The 17,390-nt window shown below is 42.0% G+C and overlaps 2 long non-coding RNA genes across 2 annotated transcripts; one reads left to right on the forward strand and one right to left on the reverse strand.

Moving 5' to 3' along the window:
* Positions 1-3,266: 3,266 nt before the first annotated feature.
* On the reverse strand, positions 3,267-5,793 carry LOC123169306 (uncharacterized). Its single transcript, XR_006484717.1, has 3 exons — positions 5,364-5,793; positions 3,704-3,808; positions 3,267-3,609 (listed from the first exon to the last, which is right to left on the reverse strand). It is a non-coding gene; the product is annotated as an uncharacterized lncRNA (long non-coding RNA).
* On the forward strand, positions 5,103-7,011 carry LOC123169307 (uncharacterized). Its single transcript, XR_006484718.1, has 3 exons — positions 5,103-5,213; positions 6,407-6,473; positions 6,554-7,011. It is a non-coding gene; the product is annotated as an uncharacterized lncRNA (long non-coding RNA).
* Positions 7,012-17,390: the final 10,379 nt, after the last annotated feature.

Consider the following 17,390-nt stretch of genomic DNA (forward strand, 5'->3'; position numbering starts at 1 on the left):
CTTCCTGGGTTTGAATTGAATCTGTAAATATATTCCATGAAAAAAAAGAATTTGTAAAATATATGCTCGATACCCTGAACTGAAGCTATGACTCTGAATTCTCCCTCATGTTAATTATCTATATCTACTCCGTGCTTCTTTTAATTCAAAGAAATATAGCCAATTTAGTTCACAAATGACACCAAGATGACCAGATCATATGTTCAAGTCACAGCCCAGATGCGTACCAGAGCACTGAAACGAAAAAAAAAAATCTAGGGATGCGTCCTTCCTGATTCATGTTGTTCTTGATGCCGAAGGAGCGTGGCTTGTGTAGAGAGTAGACCATCAAATAATTACGCACACCAAGCCCAGCACGCTGGACACACGCCACACACATGACGACGGAGATGCATGCAGCCGGCCAGCATGCTTTGCCGCCCGAGTGGTGCACATGAGCGCGCCGCACGTCATGCTCGCCGGACACCGTTACCGGACGCACGCGACACACCCCGCCGTCCTCGTCAAACCCACCGTATGCTGCTAGACAACAGACGTCTCGGTCGTCTCGTCCTCGTGTTCCCTTCTTCCTCCTCTCCAATCGGGAACTGCTAATTCCCTCGATAGATTAGGCGGGCATGTAGGCGACGGACGGTCTCGAGCGTTGCCAGAAAGCGCCACGGGGCTCTGGGACTCGCTTCTCAACTGGTTCCGAAGGTTTGCCGCCTAGCCCTCCTCTTCCATCCTTTTCGCTCACGGTCGGCAGGAGGGACGAAGCACCTTGTGGAATTTGCCTCATCGTATGCCTCCTCTCGTCCGATGGCTCCATCTGCTAGTCCGCCTCTACCGCCGGACCCACCTTTTGCCTTCTCTTTCATGAGCCAGTATTTATTGGAGGGTTAGAGGCGGCAGCCAGGGTTATGGAGATTGGTGTCTCGTGTATATATAGATAGATTAGTACCACCTTGGATATAGAAAATAAATATAGACGTGTTGAAGAAAAAAAAACTGAAAGCGTAAATTCACGGGAAGAAGCGTATTGTGACGGTGAACCCACGGAGTCAATCCATGCTTTATTATTAGGGAAAGATAGCACAAGTGCCCGTGCGTTGCAACGGAAGACGTTGTTATCTGTCTCTGAAAATAAAATTCCTCCGACTTATTTCCGTCCATCATCATCTCTTTGTCCCAGTCTATTATCAACATCTCCTAAGCCCCATTGTCCTCCTTCCCGCCTCTATTGGACGATCATGTATAGCCTTGGCAGCGAGCTTCTTCGCATTCATTAATGCAGCCTCTTGTTGGAATATGATGTTTCGTCGTGTAAGTTGCATGCTCAAATGAGATAGAGTAGAGAACATAGCTGTGGTGGTCATTGCATGCATAAGATGGTGTAGAGAAAGAGGTTGAGAGTATGTTTTAGTAACATCAAAGGAATCCCTTTTTTATTATTTCATATAGTACTGATTCCTTCCTTGCCCCGTTTAATTGCCCACCATATTGTCCTTCCTTCTTTTTTGAGAATCCTTCCTTGCTTCTCTCCTTCCTTCAATATTTTCTTTTCTGGGCACCCTCATCATCCTCTGATTACCAATTTCCGGGCTGGCTTATTAGGATGATTGATGACAGGTAACTTGAACATGTATATAAATTGATGGTTGTCCTTGTAAAAGGGCGAGGTGGTACTATTTGTTTAGAAAACCAAGCGAAGATAAATAACTTGGGCCAACCTAGTTCAGTTGGCTGGCTATAGAGGTATTGTGTGGAAGGTCCCGAGTTCAAATCCTATTGTAAGCATGTATTTTTTTCCTCCCTGCGTTGCACTGAAGATGGGCCAACGTACAGCCAGAAGGACCAAGTCTTTGTCGTACCGGCAGGATCCTAATGGTTTTGACGTACAGGAATAGTACCATCTCAAATATGTTTTAGATTCAAACTGAAAGCGTAAAATCACGGGAAGAAGCGTATTGTGACGGTGAACCCGACAAAGTCAATCCATGCTTTATTATTATTAGGGAAAGATTGTTGGACCGGGTAATGTGGCGATGGTCTACTGAGCAAAACGACATGAGAATTGAGTGAGAATGCAACAAAGGAACCTTGGTAGTCTTTAGCGGTCTCTAGGGCGTTTACCTCAACAAAAAAAGGGCTAGAGGCCGCTAGAAAGAATGAGGTGACTAGATTGAGAGCTCGGTCCACCGGACCACGCGTACCGCCTGTGCATGTATTTTTTTCCTCCCTGCGTTGCACTGAAGATGGGCCAACGTACAGCCAGAAGGACCAAGTCTTTGTCGTACCGGCAGGATCCTAATGGTTTTGACGTACAGGAATAGTACCATCTCAAATATGTTTTAGATTCAAACTGAAAGCGTAAAATCACGGGAAGAAGCGTATTGTGACGGTGAACCCGACAAAGTCAATCCATGCTTTATTATTATTAGGGAAAGATTGTTGGACCGGGTAATGTGGCGATGGTCTACTGAGCAAAACGACATGAGAATTGAGTGAGAATGCAACAAAGGAACCTTGGTAGTCTTTAGCGGTCTCTAGGGCGTTTACCTCAACAAAAAAAGGGCTAGAGGCCGCTAGAAAGAATGAGGTGACTAGATTGAGAGCTCGGTCCACCGGACCACGCGTACCGCCTGTGACCTGGGTGTAGATTTTCTTGATAGATTTCGCTTTACGTCATTTGTTTCCAAAACACAAGGCAAAAGGTTTTGCCGGTTTCATGAATGAAGAAGACAAATTCATTTAAACACCTTCAAATATGTTACTGGGTTTAGTTTGAACTTCTAACTTTACATTGGTTGAAATTATCTCGTCTGTTAGAATAAATCCGAGGCATATACCGTCGATTATCCGAGGACCAAACAATCACATGAGCACGACATCGAGATTTGTTAACGAGGTTCACTGATATGGCTACATCCCCGGGGCCTGACATGGGCGCTCCTCTCCCGATGACACCGCTATAATACCGCACCCGGTCGCCCTGGACGCCGGCACAAGCCGCCGGCTTCCCCTGCGTTCCTGTGCTATTATCTCTAAAGAAACGTAAGGTTCCGTTTCCCCTCTTACGTTCCCCCTCTTCGTCCAACCCCTTCGTACGATCCCCCCTCCCCTCCAGCGATTTTTTTTCTCTCGACACCGGTTTTCTCCCCACCGATTTTCTCCCTCTGCCGATTTTCTTTTCTCCCTCCAATCGACTCTATCTTTGGTAAAGAAATAATTCACATAAGGCAACCAAGCGGAATCAATCAACAATCAATCGAAACGCAATCAATTCATGCATGGCAATCAATTCATTCATGACGGTGATAAATCTCCTTCCTTCTTTCAATCAAACGTTGATCAATCTCCTTCTTTCAATCTCTTCCTTTTTCCTATCACCATGGTTTACTTGGCGCCAATGAAAATGAAAATGAAAATAGTCAGATCAGTCAATATACGTCCTTGTGTTCTGAACCATGAGTCGTGTTAGAAGAGAAATCGGGTCTTAGCACTCATGCCGATGGGACCCAGGATGGGCCGTCCTGGCTCAAAGAGGGTCATGGCACCACCGCTTGTGAACTTCGTTCCCGCTCCCGTTGGCCCTCCACTGCCGATCGCCATGCAACATTTTATCCATTCCTGCTTTTAGTTATTTGCATTAGGAAATATACAAAATTGCGCTCTTTGTCAACCAATTGCAGACATGTAAGGTTCAGCGAAATAAAAAACCTACATATATCCAATAGAGGTTGGGACGCAACGGCAAAGGTTTTGTATGCTCGCATCAAACATACCCGGAGTGGAGCAGCCATCTTTCACGCCATCCTCATCGACCAAACTGTAAGTATTCAAAGAAGATATGCTATCAAGTGATCTGCTGATAATATATTCAACATGCTGCTAATGTATGCAATAGATTTCCAGGGGGTCAAAATGGATGCAATTGCATTTGATCCATTTCAACCGATCGCATATCGCTTCAGCGACAACCTACGTGCCGGCTCAGTACACTTATTCAAAAAAGTTAGTTTTGAACCAGCAGCTATGCATCTGCCAGTTGCATTGCCGGTGCCATGTGACTTTTACATCGTCCTCCACTCGCGCACTGAAATACTTCTTGCCAGGGCCAGCATTAACATCCCTTCGTTGCCGCCACGATTCATTGATTTTATAGATGTCTACAGCCTCAGAAACAGGATGCTTGCAGGTGCATTGTATCATCTCACAATGAATTTTGCTGACATGTAGTTGAGCCAGACTTTCTTAACAAATTCACATCATTTTTCCCAGATGTCATTGGCATAGTGATGCATGTCAGCAAAATAATGTTACACAGGTCAGACGACCGTACCACACCATACCGACATGTGATGCATGGCAGTGGGCTAACATTTTATTGCTCAACCAGGAGGGAGTTTATCTACCTACGTGTCTGGGACCAGCATGTGTCACGCCACTTGATGCGGTGGGGACTAGCAAAGCAGGGGCTCTGGACTTTAGGTGCCACACTGCTTGAGGTCAACAGAGCACAACGTGAGTGCTTGTGTAATCGAAGAATGTTTAACATGACCATCTTATATAAAAATATGGATTGTATGTTGTTTTATTAAACCTATTTTGTACGGTTCTTGAAAACGACATACATGAGCCAGCTTGTCTTCCAACCAGACAACCAGCAGTCCTACGAGCTGGCAGCCTGCCGTGCGGCACTAGGAGATGCTCAACCGGGCCAGCTTGATTGTTCAACGAACGAGCCATGTTCACGTTCAACGAATGAGGAGGGTTCAAGTCTGATGCAAAATTCACTTCGATGCTCTATAATGATGTTCAAATGTTATTATATTCGCACAGCCACTTAGTGTTCGTCGCCTCTAAAACAGCTTCACAAGGATCTATTTTTATAGTACGTGTTGTCATCATTATAAATCCAGCTAGATGAAAGAAATCAATGACAGATGAGATTCTATCCGGGATCAACTGCTATATCTATGTTCTTTCCATTTTTTTTGTTTCCCCACTAATTCCTTGTGTAATAATGCGCATTAACTCTAATTAATTAATATGGGATCACTTTCCTATCCATGGTTGCATATAAGTCTGCTTGGCATACGAACCTCACGCACTCTTCGTGGCATTGGTTTCCTGCTCATCTGTCCCTGCCTCCAATTCAATCAGCTTGACTATCAACCCGGGTGCCACGCCGCTAAGATAAACGCACGCAGACTCCTATCTAATTTGGTTCGGTAAGACCTATAGTTTATTCATGTTTACCATGTATAATTAGCCCCATGTTTGTGAGCATCGACTCTATGCAAAGCGCATCCTGTTTACTATTTGGGCTTCGAGCATAATAGAATAGTATGCTTCAGATGAGGTTGCAGAAATACACGTACCCACATATAATCGGTGACTGGCTGGGAGAAGGGGGCCTCCATCCCTTTGCGATGCGCCGGCTGCAGCTCCTCTCCACGCCGCCGGAGCAAACTCCAGCACACAGAAACCGCTCAGCCTCCGTCTTCCGCGCGGACGCCGTCTCCCGGCCCGCCGTCACCGTAGCGCGCGCAGCCTGCCATCAATGGCGACGGCCCACGCAGCCCCCATCACCATGGCCAGGACGTCCGCCTTCAAGGACGGCGGCACCACATCCTCAACGAGCACAGCGGGATAGATCGACGCCGGACGCGACATCGCCGTCGAGCATCGCGAATTGCCGGCGCGGTTACGCCGGCAAGGAATTCGGTGCCGACGTAGCCGCTATCTCCTTCCTTTCCATGAATGACGGCGAAAATTGGAGGATATTTTGGGTAGGGTTTCCACCGGTGCTGATTTTGCGATCGTGTTGTTGATCTGTGCCGTGGGATCGGACGGTGCGCATAGTGGCACAGCGGTGCTGGCAGGCCCAAGTTGGGCCAATTTAGAATGGATGGATGGTGGCACTTGATGTAATAGGCCGTTGACCAGATTAGTTCTCGTGGGTGGGCCAAATGTTATACTACGCTGTGTTTTTCTCTTGTACAACGATGCCTCCATTTCTTATATTTTCTCATGTGGACAATATCTAATGTATGGTAAACGGTCCTAAAAAAATAGTCCGATGAAATGTTGTGACTCAAGAGAATGCAAGATACTTGTGGTACCACGTGCTATTAATTTTATGGATATAAAATATGTATCATTTTAATTTGCATCAACAACACGATCATTTATGCTCTTGAGGTAATGTCAACTGAATTTCACTGTAGACATTGGACAACTAGCATACTTGCATGAATAATTTTTAAATCATCATCATTAGTGATTTTAATTCGTGGTATAATAAACAGGAGTGCATAAGTCGAATATGAATTGGAATGAGGTAGAATAAGTGTGCACTCTACAATCTTACCACGGTGGCCACGTAACAGAAACTTTTTTTTTGATACTATCTTCCTTGCAGATGAAGTCTCCGACGCGATCGAGTGATCGTACTCCCTTCAAAGACATGTCGAACTCTACGAACCAAAGTAATATTTAATGATTTAATGCTGTGAATTTGTACAATCTGATGCACAAGAAATAACTAAATTATTATTCTGTTTTTTAGGTGTCATCGATATTAATAATGGAGGGGAACCTATAGATGTGAAAGAGCGCAAGCGGCAACGTGCTAGGGAACGATATGCGCAGATGGATGCAGATAAAAAAGATGAGCTACTTAAAAAGCGTCGTGAAGCCTATCAACAAAAGAAAGCTCGACTATTGGTTCATTCCCAAGAGACAGAATCAAGTCAAGATACGTCAGTTGTTAAAGGTGCTTAATAGTAGGCATATTATTACTTGCAAATATAACAATTTCGTTGTTCCATGTTTCTAAGCAACTATACCTCACGTGCCATGGTTAGAACAAGAAGACACTTCTTGCAACAAGGAAAATATGGTTCCTCTTGAAGATAATGAGGGCTATGGTCGCTTCTGCGCCACTCACGCACAGTCATGAGTATCAACATTTGCTGTCCTTCTAGCAAAACGAATATCAAAAGACTCAAAAAGTGGACTGCTTGGTGATTCCGTCTTATCCGCCATAGACCCGCCAAATTTGTCGTTGGATGGGATGTTTCCACTCAGAGTAAAAGTATACGATACAATAAAACGGAGCGACATCTCTGGCCATTTTCTTGCTCCCGATATTTTTGCATGCGATAATGGCGCTAGCCAATCGGTAAATAAATCAGAGGGAAGCAATCACGTTTATGTAGGGAAGATAATCACGGAGATTGCCCTATGTAGGGAAGATAATCGCCGAGATTGCAGGGCAGTTAAGGCGGCGCGTCACATGCAGCAAGAAAATCCCGAGTTCAGCGGAAGGGAAGGAAATAATAAAGCTAGGCTGCTCGCACTACCCCATTTTCATCTATCATATTGCTAAAAACATTTACTCCTATCCAGCAATCTGTCTGGGTTTTTAGTTTTAAAGTTTATGCGCGCGTGGCATGATCATGAACATGGATTACCAGTTGTCCTGGTGAGTACTCTACATTCACCATTCATGTGTCCTTTTAGATGTGAGCCTTGCATGACAGCATAATGCACGTGCAGGACGATTATGACCTACAGAATCAGGTGTTGGTACACTTGCTGTCGTACAAGGACAATGAATGCGTAGAAAATATTCCACAAGTCGTGCGTGATTTGGTGAAGAGAATTGGGATAAACTTTTTTTAGTCGGAGAAGCATATGTGTAATTTTATTACACCATTGTGAAATAGCTTTGTTTACTATGTATCAATACGTTATTACCGTTTTTATTCTTTTAATCTAAATATGAACAATGCTATTTTTTGCAAGCTTACTTCAAATATTTCATGTGAAGTGGATAGTTATATGCTAAATGAAAAGAAATGTGTGTGCTCTTCTTAAATTCAACTTAGTACAGATGTACGCTACTTCATCTCAACATTGAGTTAGATAATCCTCAACTAAACTTTGTCATTCAATTAGATGGACACGTCTAAAATTTGTACATGTATTATTGCCCGTGGCAACGCACGGGCATTTTACTAGTCACTAGTAGAAAACAGGGCTTTGGTCCAGGCCTGAAAAGCCCATTAATCCCGATTCACTCACGAACCGGGACCAATGGGTGCATCGGTCCCGGTTCGTGAGGCCAGGGCGCCGGCCGGGCCTCGTGGGCCATTGGTCCCGGTTCGTCTGACCCCTTTGGTCCCGGTTCCAGACACGAACCGGGACCAATGGGCTTCGCACCTGGCCCACAACCATTGGTCCCGGTTGGTGGCTGGAACCAGGACCAAATGTGGTCCTTTAGTCCCGATTCTAGCCACCAACCAGGACTAAAGAGTGGCCTATATATACCCCCGCCCCTGCCCGCAAGCAGAGCCATCGCTCTATTTTTTTTGCCCGACCGTGGGAGAGCTTTGTGGTGCTCTAGCTCACCTCCTATGCACATGAGGTGTTCAATAAAATGCCCGAGCCACACTTAAGAACTCGAGGTTATAGTAATGTAATTGATGAGTTATGCATGCGTGCGCAGGTTCCACTTTATTCTGCTAGAGATTAAGGTTGACCGGGGAGTAGTATCCGTCTTAGACTCGAGACGAAAAGATCCCCAGGACTATGCGGACATGATTGAAATGCTCCAGAAGTAAGTTCAATCGATCATTATCGCACCATATCGGCAACTTTGTTCATTTCCTGATATCAAGTAATTATTTTCTTTGTCTAGCAGGGTTTGGAAAGAGTTCACCATAATTGTTCCGGGACTGCCGAGGGAGCTGCGATTTACACACCCAAAAGTAAGTACTACTACCTAGTTCCGCGCATCTCCCATTGATTCTAGTTTCATTAATACCATTTATTATGCTTGATTATCAGTTTGATTGAACTCTATTTCTCGTAAAGTGCTTGTGGCAGGAAGCCGGGAATGATTTTTGTGGATACTACGCTTGCGAGTTCATCTACAACGCGACCTCTCTGCGGGGCTACTCTGAAAAACAATATCAAATACGTAAACAATAATATTCACAATTTTATTTTATTACCATCATTTGTGTTGAGTTTCATTCATATATATGTATTGACCCCCTTCTTTAAATTAGGCCTGGCAGTTGAGGGATGAACTCCTACCACATGATCGCATACGAGCAATTCAAGAGGAATTGGCGGGATTCTTTCTTGAACACGTCATCAATAAAGCCAGAGAATACCATGTGGAAATTGACATTACATGTTAGGGACTGTAAGACATCTTATATTGTATATATGTAGCTAGTAGCGTCCGATAGATATACGAAAACTTGTTGTTCGACCAATCTCTCAGAGAAAGAGAGGTCACTCCTCTTTGTATATGTTCATGACGATCTTATGTAATTAATGGTTCCTTCATTCGCTTACTAGCTAGCGTGTCGACTTCTCTCTATACGTATAGTAGCTAGCGGCGACCAAGCACGGAGATAAGAGAGGTCACTTCTCTCTATTAGCTAGCTAACACAATATGAAACCCCTAAATTAACCCTCCAAACCCCCAAAAAAACCCTCCCCTTTCAAAAAAATACAAAAACCCCAACTCCTGCCAGCTGCTGACGCATGGAAGCCTTTTGGTCCCAGTTGGTGTTATCAACCAGGACTAAAGGTCCTCCTACCTGGGCGCCCCGCAGCGGCCACGTGGAACCCCTTCTGTCCCGGTTCATAAGCGAACCGAGACTAAAGGTTTTGGGCTTTAGTCCCGACCCTTTAGTCCCGGTTCCAGAACCGGGCTAAAGGGCCTCCGGAACCGGGGCTAATGGGCCTTTATCTACTAGTGTATGTTGGCATAGGTTACATCGTGTGTCTATCCTCGCTATATATGAGAGTCCTAGGATACAAGTGTCTATTAGGACACGACTCCATATCCTATGTAAACACAATACAACTCATAGTCCAACTGTAACCTACCTTGTACACAATATTCCACACAACTCTAACAAACTCCACCTTGGCGAATATTCTCCACCACCTTGAATTTGTCAATGCGTCAAACTTCCATGTACATTGGACTTGAGCTTATCCCATGAGTACCGCTGCTAGTCCAAAGACTCCATGTGACTCCACCTGCAATTTGTTGTCCCTTCTTTTCTTGACCACAGTCAATGCTCGAGCAAAATTAAGTTCCTTGTTACTCTAGTTGTGCTCCCAACTTCTAGAGTATGAGTCCAATGCTATCACACACTGATCACTGACCTGCGTGAAAGTGAACAACTCACATATTGGGTGTCACATATAAGAGTTACCTAAACTCAACATCACCACTCTTCCTTGACCGCCTGTCTAGAACTTGAAGGAATTTCACCATTGCTTGTAGTCACCCCGAGTCAAATTCGCAGTTGTCTCACCACATGTATGACCACCAGAGCCCTGGCCCGTCTCCATGTCCCGTGCTAACCGCACGCCTCGCCACTATTACTGCGTCGAGCCTCCGCTGTCCCGGTTGAGTCTCAAGGGTCGCGGACCCACATCACTCAACCCCCACTTCAGAGTACCACCGATCATCACCGACCAATGACGAGTTTCACGCTTCCATTAGACCACTGGGCTCTAGTCCGAACGACGTGTTGTTGGGAAATGGAGCATGCAATTTCAAAAATTTCCTACGCTCACACAAGATCTATCTAGGAGATGCATAACAACGAGAAGGGGAGAGTGTGTCTACGTACCCTCGTAGACCGAAAGCAGAAGCATTTGACAACGCGGTTGATGTAGTCGAACTTCTTATCGTTCCGACTGATCAAGCACCGAACGTACGACACCCCCGAGTTATGCACACGTTCAGCTCGATGACGTCCCTCGAACTCTTGATCCAGCAAAGTGCCGAGGAAGTAGATGAGTTCCGTTAGCACGACGGCGTGGTGATGGTGATGGTGAAGTGATCCGTGCAGGGCTTCGCCTAAGCACTACGAGAATATGACTGAGGGTGTAATCTGTGGAGGGAGGCGCCGCACACGGCTAACAGATGTTGTTGTGTGTTCTAGACGCCTGATATCCGCTAGACTACATCAGTATTTCCCCAAAGAGGAAGGAATGATGCAGCACAGTGACGGTAGGTATTTCCCTCAGTGATGAGACCAAGGTTATCGAACCAGTAGGAGAACCAAGCAACACTATGTAAATAACACCTGCACACAAATAACAAATACTCGCAACCCGACTTATTAAAGGGGTTGTCAATCTCTTTCAGGTAACGGTGCCAGAAATTGGCAAATGGACGTGAGAAAGTTGTAATGAATTGATAGATCGAACGCCAAATAGAATAAAGTGTGGCAAGGTATTTTTGTATTTTTGGTTTAATAGATCTAAAAATAAAAGCAAAGGAAAATAGATCGCAAAGGAAAATATAATAAAGAAGAGACTCGGGGGCCGTAGATTTCACTAGTGGCTTCTCTCAAGAAAAATAGCAAATGGTGGGTAAACAAATTACTATTGGGAAATTGATAGAACTTCAAATAATCATGACGATATCCAGGCAATGATCATTATATAGGCATCACGTCCAGGATTAGTAGACCAACTCCTGCCTGCATCTACTACTATTACTCCACACATCGACCGCTATCCAGCATGCATCTAGTGTATTAAGGTCATGGAAAAAACGGGGTAATGCAATAAGAACGATGACATGATGTAGACAAGATCTATTTATGTAGTAATATACCTCATCTTGTTATCCTTAATAGAACGATACATACGTGTTGGTTCCCCTTCTGTCACTGGGATCAAGCACCGTAAGATCGAAACCATCACAAAGCACCTCTTCCCATTGCAAGATAAATAGATCAAGTTGGCCAAACAAAACCCAAATATCGGAGAAGAAGTACGAGGCTATAAGCAATCATGCATATAAGAGATCAAAGAAGACTCAAATAACTTTCATGGATAAAAATATAGATCTGATCATAAACTCAAAGTTCATCCGATCCCAACAAACACACCGTAAAAAGAGTTACATCATATGGATATCCAAGAGACCATTGTATTGAGAATCAAACGAGAGAGAGGAAGCCATCTAGCTACTAACTACGGACCCGTAGGTCTACAAAAGACTACTCACGCATCATCGGAGAGGCACCAATGGACATGATGAACCCCTCTGTGATGGTGTCTAGATTGGATCTGGTGGTTCTGGAACTTGCGGCGGCTGGAATTGATTATCGTCGACTCCCCTAGGGTTTCTGGAATATTGGGGTATTTATAGAGTAAAGAGGCGGTCCGTGGGGCACCCGAGGTGGGAACAACCCACTAGGGCACGTCTGGGCCTCCGGGCGCGCCCTGGTGGGTTGTGCTCCCCTCGGAGCACCCCTCAGGTGCTTCTTCGGCCCACTGGATGTCTTCTGGTCCATAAAAAAATCCACAAAAAGTTTCGCTGCATTTGGACTCCATTTGGTATTCATTTTCTGCGATGTAAAAAACATGCAAAAAATAGCAACTGACACTTGGCACTATGTCAATAGGTTAGTACCAAAAAATGATATAAAATGATTATAAAACATCCAAGAATGATAATATAAGAAGATGGAACAATCAAAAAATATAGATACGTTGGAGACGTATCAGCGTCCCCAAGCTTAATTTCCGCTCGTCCTCGAGTAGGTAAATGATAAAAACAGAATTTTTTATGTGGAATGCTGCCTAACATGTCATCTTATATTCTTTTCTTTGTAGCTTGGACATTTGGACTTTTATATGGTTCAAAGACATAGTCTAGTTTTGACATGAGGACTTAAATACTCAAGCATATCAACAAGCAACCATGTCTTTCAAAATATTAATGATAAAATAAGTTATCCCTAGCCCATCATGCTCAATCATTGATCCATTCATGAAACACACTCGCATATTAGCTACACCCAATGCTCAAGTACGATCATAGTGCCCCCTAGTTGGTGCTTTATAAGAGAAGATAGAGACTCAAATTAAAAATAAAAATTGCATAAAGTAAAAGAAAGGCCCTTCGCGGAGGGAAGTAGGGATTTGTAGAGGTGCTAGAGCTCAAAGCGAAAATTGAGAGATGAAAACATTTTGAGAGGCATACTTTTCCCACCAACGAAAACGACTTAGAGCTCCCAACACATCCCATGCTAGATATATCATAGGCGGTTCCCAAATAGAAAATAAAGTTTATTCCTTTTTCAACCATACTTTCACTTTCCATGGCAGCCGTATCCACGGGTGCCTTCCATACCAACACTTTCCAAGGAATTTATTATTTGACAACATAAAGTAAATTCATTTTTCATTTCGGGACTGGGCATCCCTAATACCTTTGCCTTACTCTCGTGCAATGACAAGTGAATAAACAGTCATCGTGAGAATAACACATCTAGCATGGAAAATATCGGCCACCCCTCACCGCCTCGTGAGCGCTACGAGCACACAAAAGAGAAATTTATTTTGAAAATTAGAGATGGCAAATACAAATTTGCTTAGAACGGCAAAAGAATACCGCATATAGGTAGGTATAGTGGACTCATGTGGCAAAACTGGTTTAAAGGATTTTGGATGCACAAGTAGTGATCATACTTAGTGCAAAATGAAGGCTAGCAAAAGGTTGAGAAGCGACCAACCAAGAAACGAATAATCTCATAAGAGAGAATTGAGCATAATTAACACCGAATAATGCACCACAAGTAGGATGTAATTTCATTGCACAACTGTTGACTTTCGTGCTTGCATAGGGAATCACAAACCTTAACACCAATATTCCTACTAAAGCATAATTACTCATCAACATGACTCGCATATCACATCATCATATCTCAAAACTATTATAAGGAATCAAGTTTATTTTGTCCAATGATCTTCATGAAAGTTTTTATTATATCCTTCTTGGATATCTATCACTTTGGAACTAATTTTCATGTGTTGCTTTTGATAAGCTCAAACAAATATAAGTGAAGATCATGAGCATAATATTTCTTTCTCTCAAATTAATTTAAGTGAAGCAAGAGAGAATTTCTTGAAAATTTTACTAACTCTCAAATAAATCTAAGTGAAGCAAGAGAGCATTTTTTTCAAAAATACTAAAGCACACCGTGCTAAAAATAATATAAGTGAAGCACTAGAGCAATTCCATAGATCAGAAAAATTTAAGTGAAGCATAGAGAGCAATTCTAACAAGTCATGGCATAATTTTGGCTCTCTCAAATAGGTGTGTCCAGCAAGGATTCAAGACTTAAAACAAAAAGCAAAACAAGCAAAGACTCATATCATACAAGACGCTCCAAGCAAAACTCATAGTATGTGACGAATAAAAATATAGCTTCGAGTAAAATACCGATGGTCGTTAGAAGAAAGAGGGGAAGCCACTCGGGGCATTCCCAAGCTTAGTTGCTTGCTTCTCTTTGGATAATAGCTTGGGATGCCTTGGGCATCCCCAAGCTTAGGCTCTTCTTACTCCTTATTCCTTCATCCATCATAACATCACCCAAAACATGAAAACTTCAATCACACAAAACTCAACAAAACCTTCATGAGATCCGTTAGTATAAGAAAGCAAATTACTACTATAAGTACTGTTGCAACCCATTCATATTTTATTCTTGCATTATATCTACTTTATTCCAACTTTTCTATGGCAAAAACTCTTCAAAGAAAACTATAGAATCATCAAAACAAGCACACAACGCAAAGAAAACAGAATCTGACAAAAACATAACAGTCTGTAGCAATCTGGATATTTTGAATACTTCTGAAACTCCAAAAATTCGGACAAATTAGGACGACCTAGGAAATTTGTATATTAATCTTCTGCAAAAAGAATTGGTATTTTATCATGCTTCTGTTAAAAATGAACATTATTTTTGTGAGCGCGAAAGTTTCTGTTTTTCAGCAAGATCAAACAACTATCACCCAAGAAGATCCTAAAGGCTTTGCTTGGCACAAACACTAATTAAACGCAAAAAACAAAATCATAACAGTAGCATAATTGTGCAAACACTCAAGAACAAAAAGAAAAAGACAGAAGTAAATTTTATTCATTAGGTTGCCTCCCAACAAGCGCTATTTTTTCACGCCCCTAGCTAGGCATAAAGCAAGGATCTAAGTTTTGTCATCTTTGTTTCTAGATCCATAAGATGCCCTCATGATTGATTCATATGGTGGCATAATTCTTGTTCTAGGGAAGTGTCCCATACCCTTCCTTAGTGGAAATTGAAATTTAATATTGCCTTCTTTCATATCAATCACGACACCGATAGTGCGTAAAAATGGTCTACCAAGAATAATTGGACAAGACGGATTGCAATCAATATCAAGAATAATAAGATCCATGGGCACATAATTCCTATTTGCAAGAATAAGAACATCATTAATTCTTCCCATAGGCTTTTTAATAGTAGAATCCGCCAAGTGCAAATTTAAAGAACATTCTTCAATATCGGTAAGACCAAGCACATCACATAAAGATTTCGGAATTGTAGATACATTAGCACCCAAGTCACACAAAGCAAAACACTCATAATTTTTAATCTTGACTTTGATAGTAGGTTCCCACTCATCATGTAATTTTCTAGGAATTAAAACTTCTAATTCCAACTTCTCTTCTAAAGCTTTCATCATAGCATCAACAATATGTTTAGTAAAAGCTTTATTTTGTTCATAAGCATGGGGTGAATTTATCATGGATTGCAACAAAGAAATACAATCAATAAAAGAGCAACTATCATAACTAAATTCTTTGTAATAAAAAAGAGTGGGCACATCACTAGTTAAAGTTTTGACCTCTTCAAACCCACTTTTATCAATTTTCTCAACAGGATTTTCACCCTCCGAATTATCGGGACGCCTTTTAGCTAAAGTTGACTTTTCTTTAGTCCCCTTTTCATCAATCTTAATTTTACTAAACAAGGAATCAATGGAAGAAACACCAAGCATTTTAAGATCTTCGTCACTTTTATGAAAACAATCACTAGAAAATGCTTTTTTAGAAATTCTCTTCTAGATCTAAGCATAGCGGTTCTTTTCTTACTTTCATCCATAGAAACATAAAGAGCTTTAATTGATTCCTCAACCTTAGGTACAAAAATTTTCATCTTGAGATTTTCTACATCATAAGAAATTCTATCAACACTTCTAGAAAAATCATCAGTCTTATTCAACTTTTCTTTCATTGTAGTGTTGAAAACTTTTTGAGTGTTGATAAATTCTTTAATATTATTCTCAAGATCGGAGGTGTTCCTATTATTATTATAAGAAGGATTTCCATAGGAATTACCATAATTATTAGAGGAATTACTAGGAAAAGGCCTAGGATTAAAATTACCTCTATAAGCATTGTTATTGAAATTATTTCACGAGATAAAATTCACATCTACGGCATCACTATTTTGCTCAATCAAAGTATACAAAGGAATATCATTGAAATCAATAGGAGCACTTTTACTAGCAACCAATTTCATAAGAGCATCAACCTTTTCACTCAAAGAAGAAATTTCTTCAACTGAATTAACCTTTTTACTAGTAGGAGCTCTTTCGGTATGCCATTGTGAATAATTTGCCATAATATTATCAAGCAATTCGGTGGCTTCACCCAATGTAATTTCGATAAAAGTACCACCCGCAATGGAATCTAAAAGATTACGAGAGACAAAATTCAACCCCGCATAAAATTTTTGTATGACCATCCAAAGATTTAACCCATGAGTTGGGCAATTCCTTAGCATCATTTTCATCCTTTCCTAAGATTGTGCAACATGCTCATGTTCAAGTTGCTTGAAATTCATGATCTGGGTTGTAAGGGAAATAATTTTTGCGGGTGGAAAATACTTAGTGATAAAAGCATATTTGCACTTATTCCAAGAATCGATACTATTGAGAGGCAAAGAAGAAAACCAAATTTTTGCATGATCTCGCAAAGAAAACGGAAATAATTTCAAATTCACAACATCATTGTCCACATCTTTTTTCTTTTGCATATCGCATAATTCCACGAATGTCTTAAGATGGGACGTGGCATCCTCATTAGGAGTACCGGAAAATTGATCTTTCATGACAAGATTCAGCAAAGCAGTATTAATATCACAAGATTCCGCACTAGTGGCGGGAGCAATCGGAGTGCCAATAAAATCATTGTTGTTGGTATTTGAGAAATCACACAACTTGGTGTTCTCTTGAGTCATTGTGACTACGCAACAAGATAGCACTCAAAAACAGATTCGGCAAGAAAACGACGAACGAAAAAGGGGGCGAATAAAACCGCAAATTTTTGTGAAGTGGGGGCGAGGAAAACGAGAGGCAAATGGCAAATAATGTAAATTACAAGGAGATGAGATTTGTGATTAGGAACTTGGTAGATGTTGATGATGTCTCCCCGACAACGACGCCAGCATTCCTTTTGATATCTGCTAGACTACGTCGGTATTTCCCCAAAGAGGAAGGGATGATGCAGCACAGCGATG

The sequence above is a fragment of the Triticum aestivum genome, chromosome 7D, assembly GCF_018294505.1.
Source record: "Triticum aestivum cultivar Chinese Spring chromosome 7D, IWGSC CS RefSeq v2.1, whole genome shotgun sequence".
In the NCBI taxonomy this organism is placed as follows: Eukaryota; Viridiplantae; Streptophyta; class Magnoliopsida; order Poales; family Poaceae; genus Triticum; species Triticum aestivum.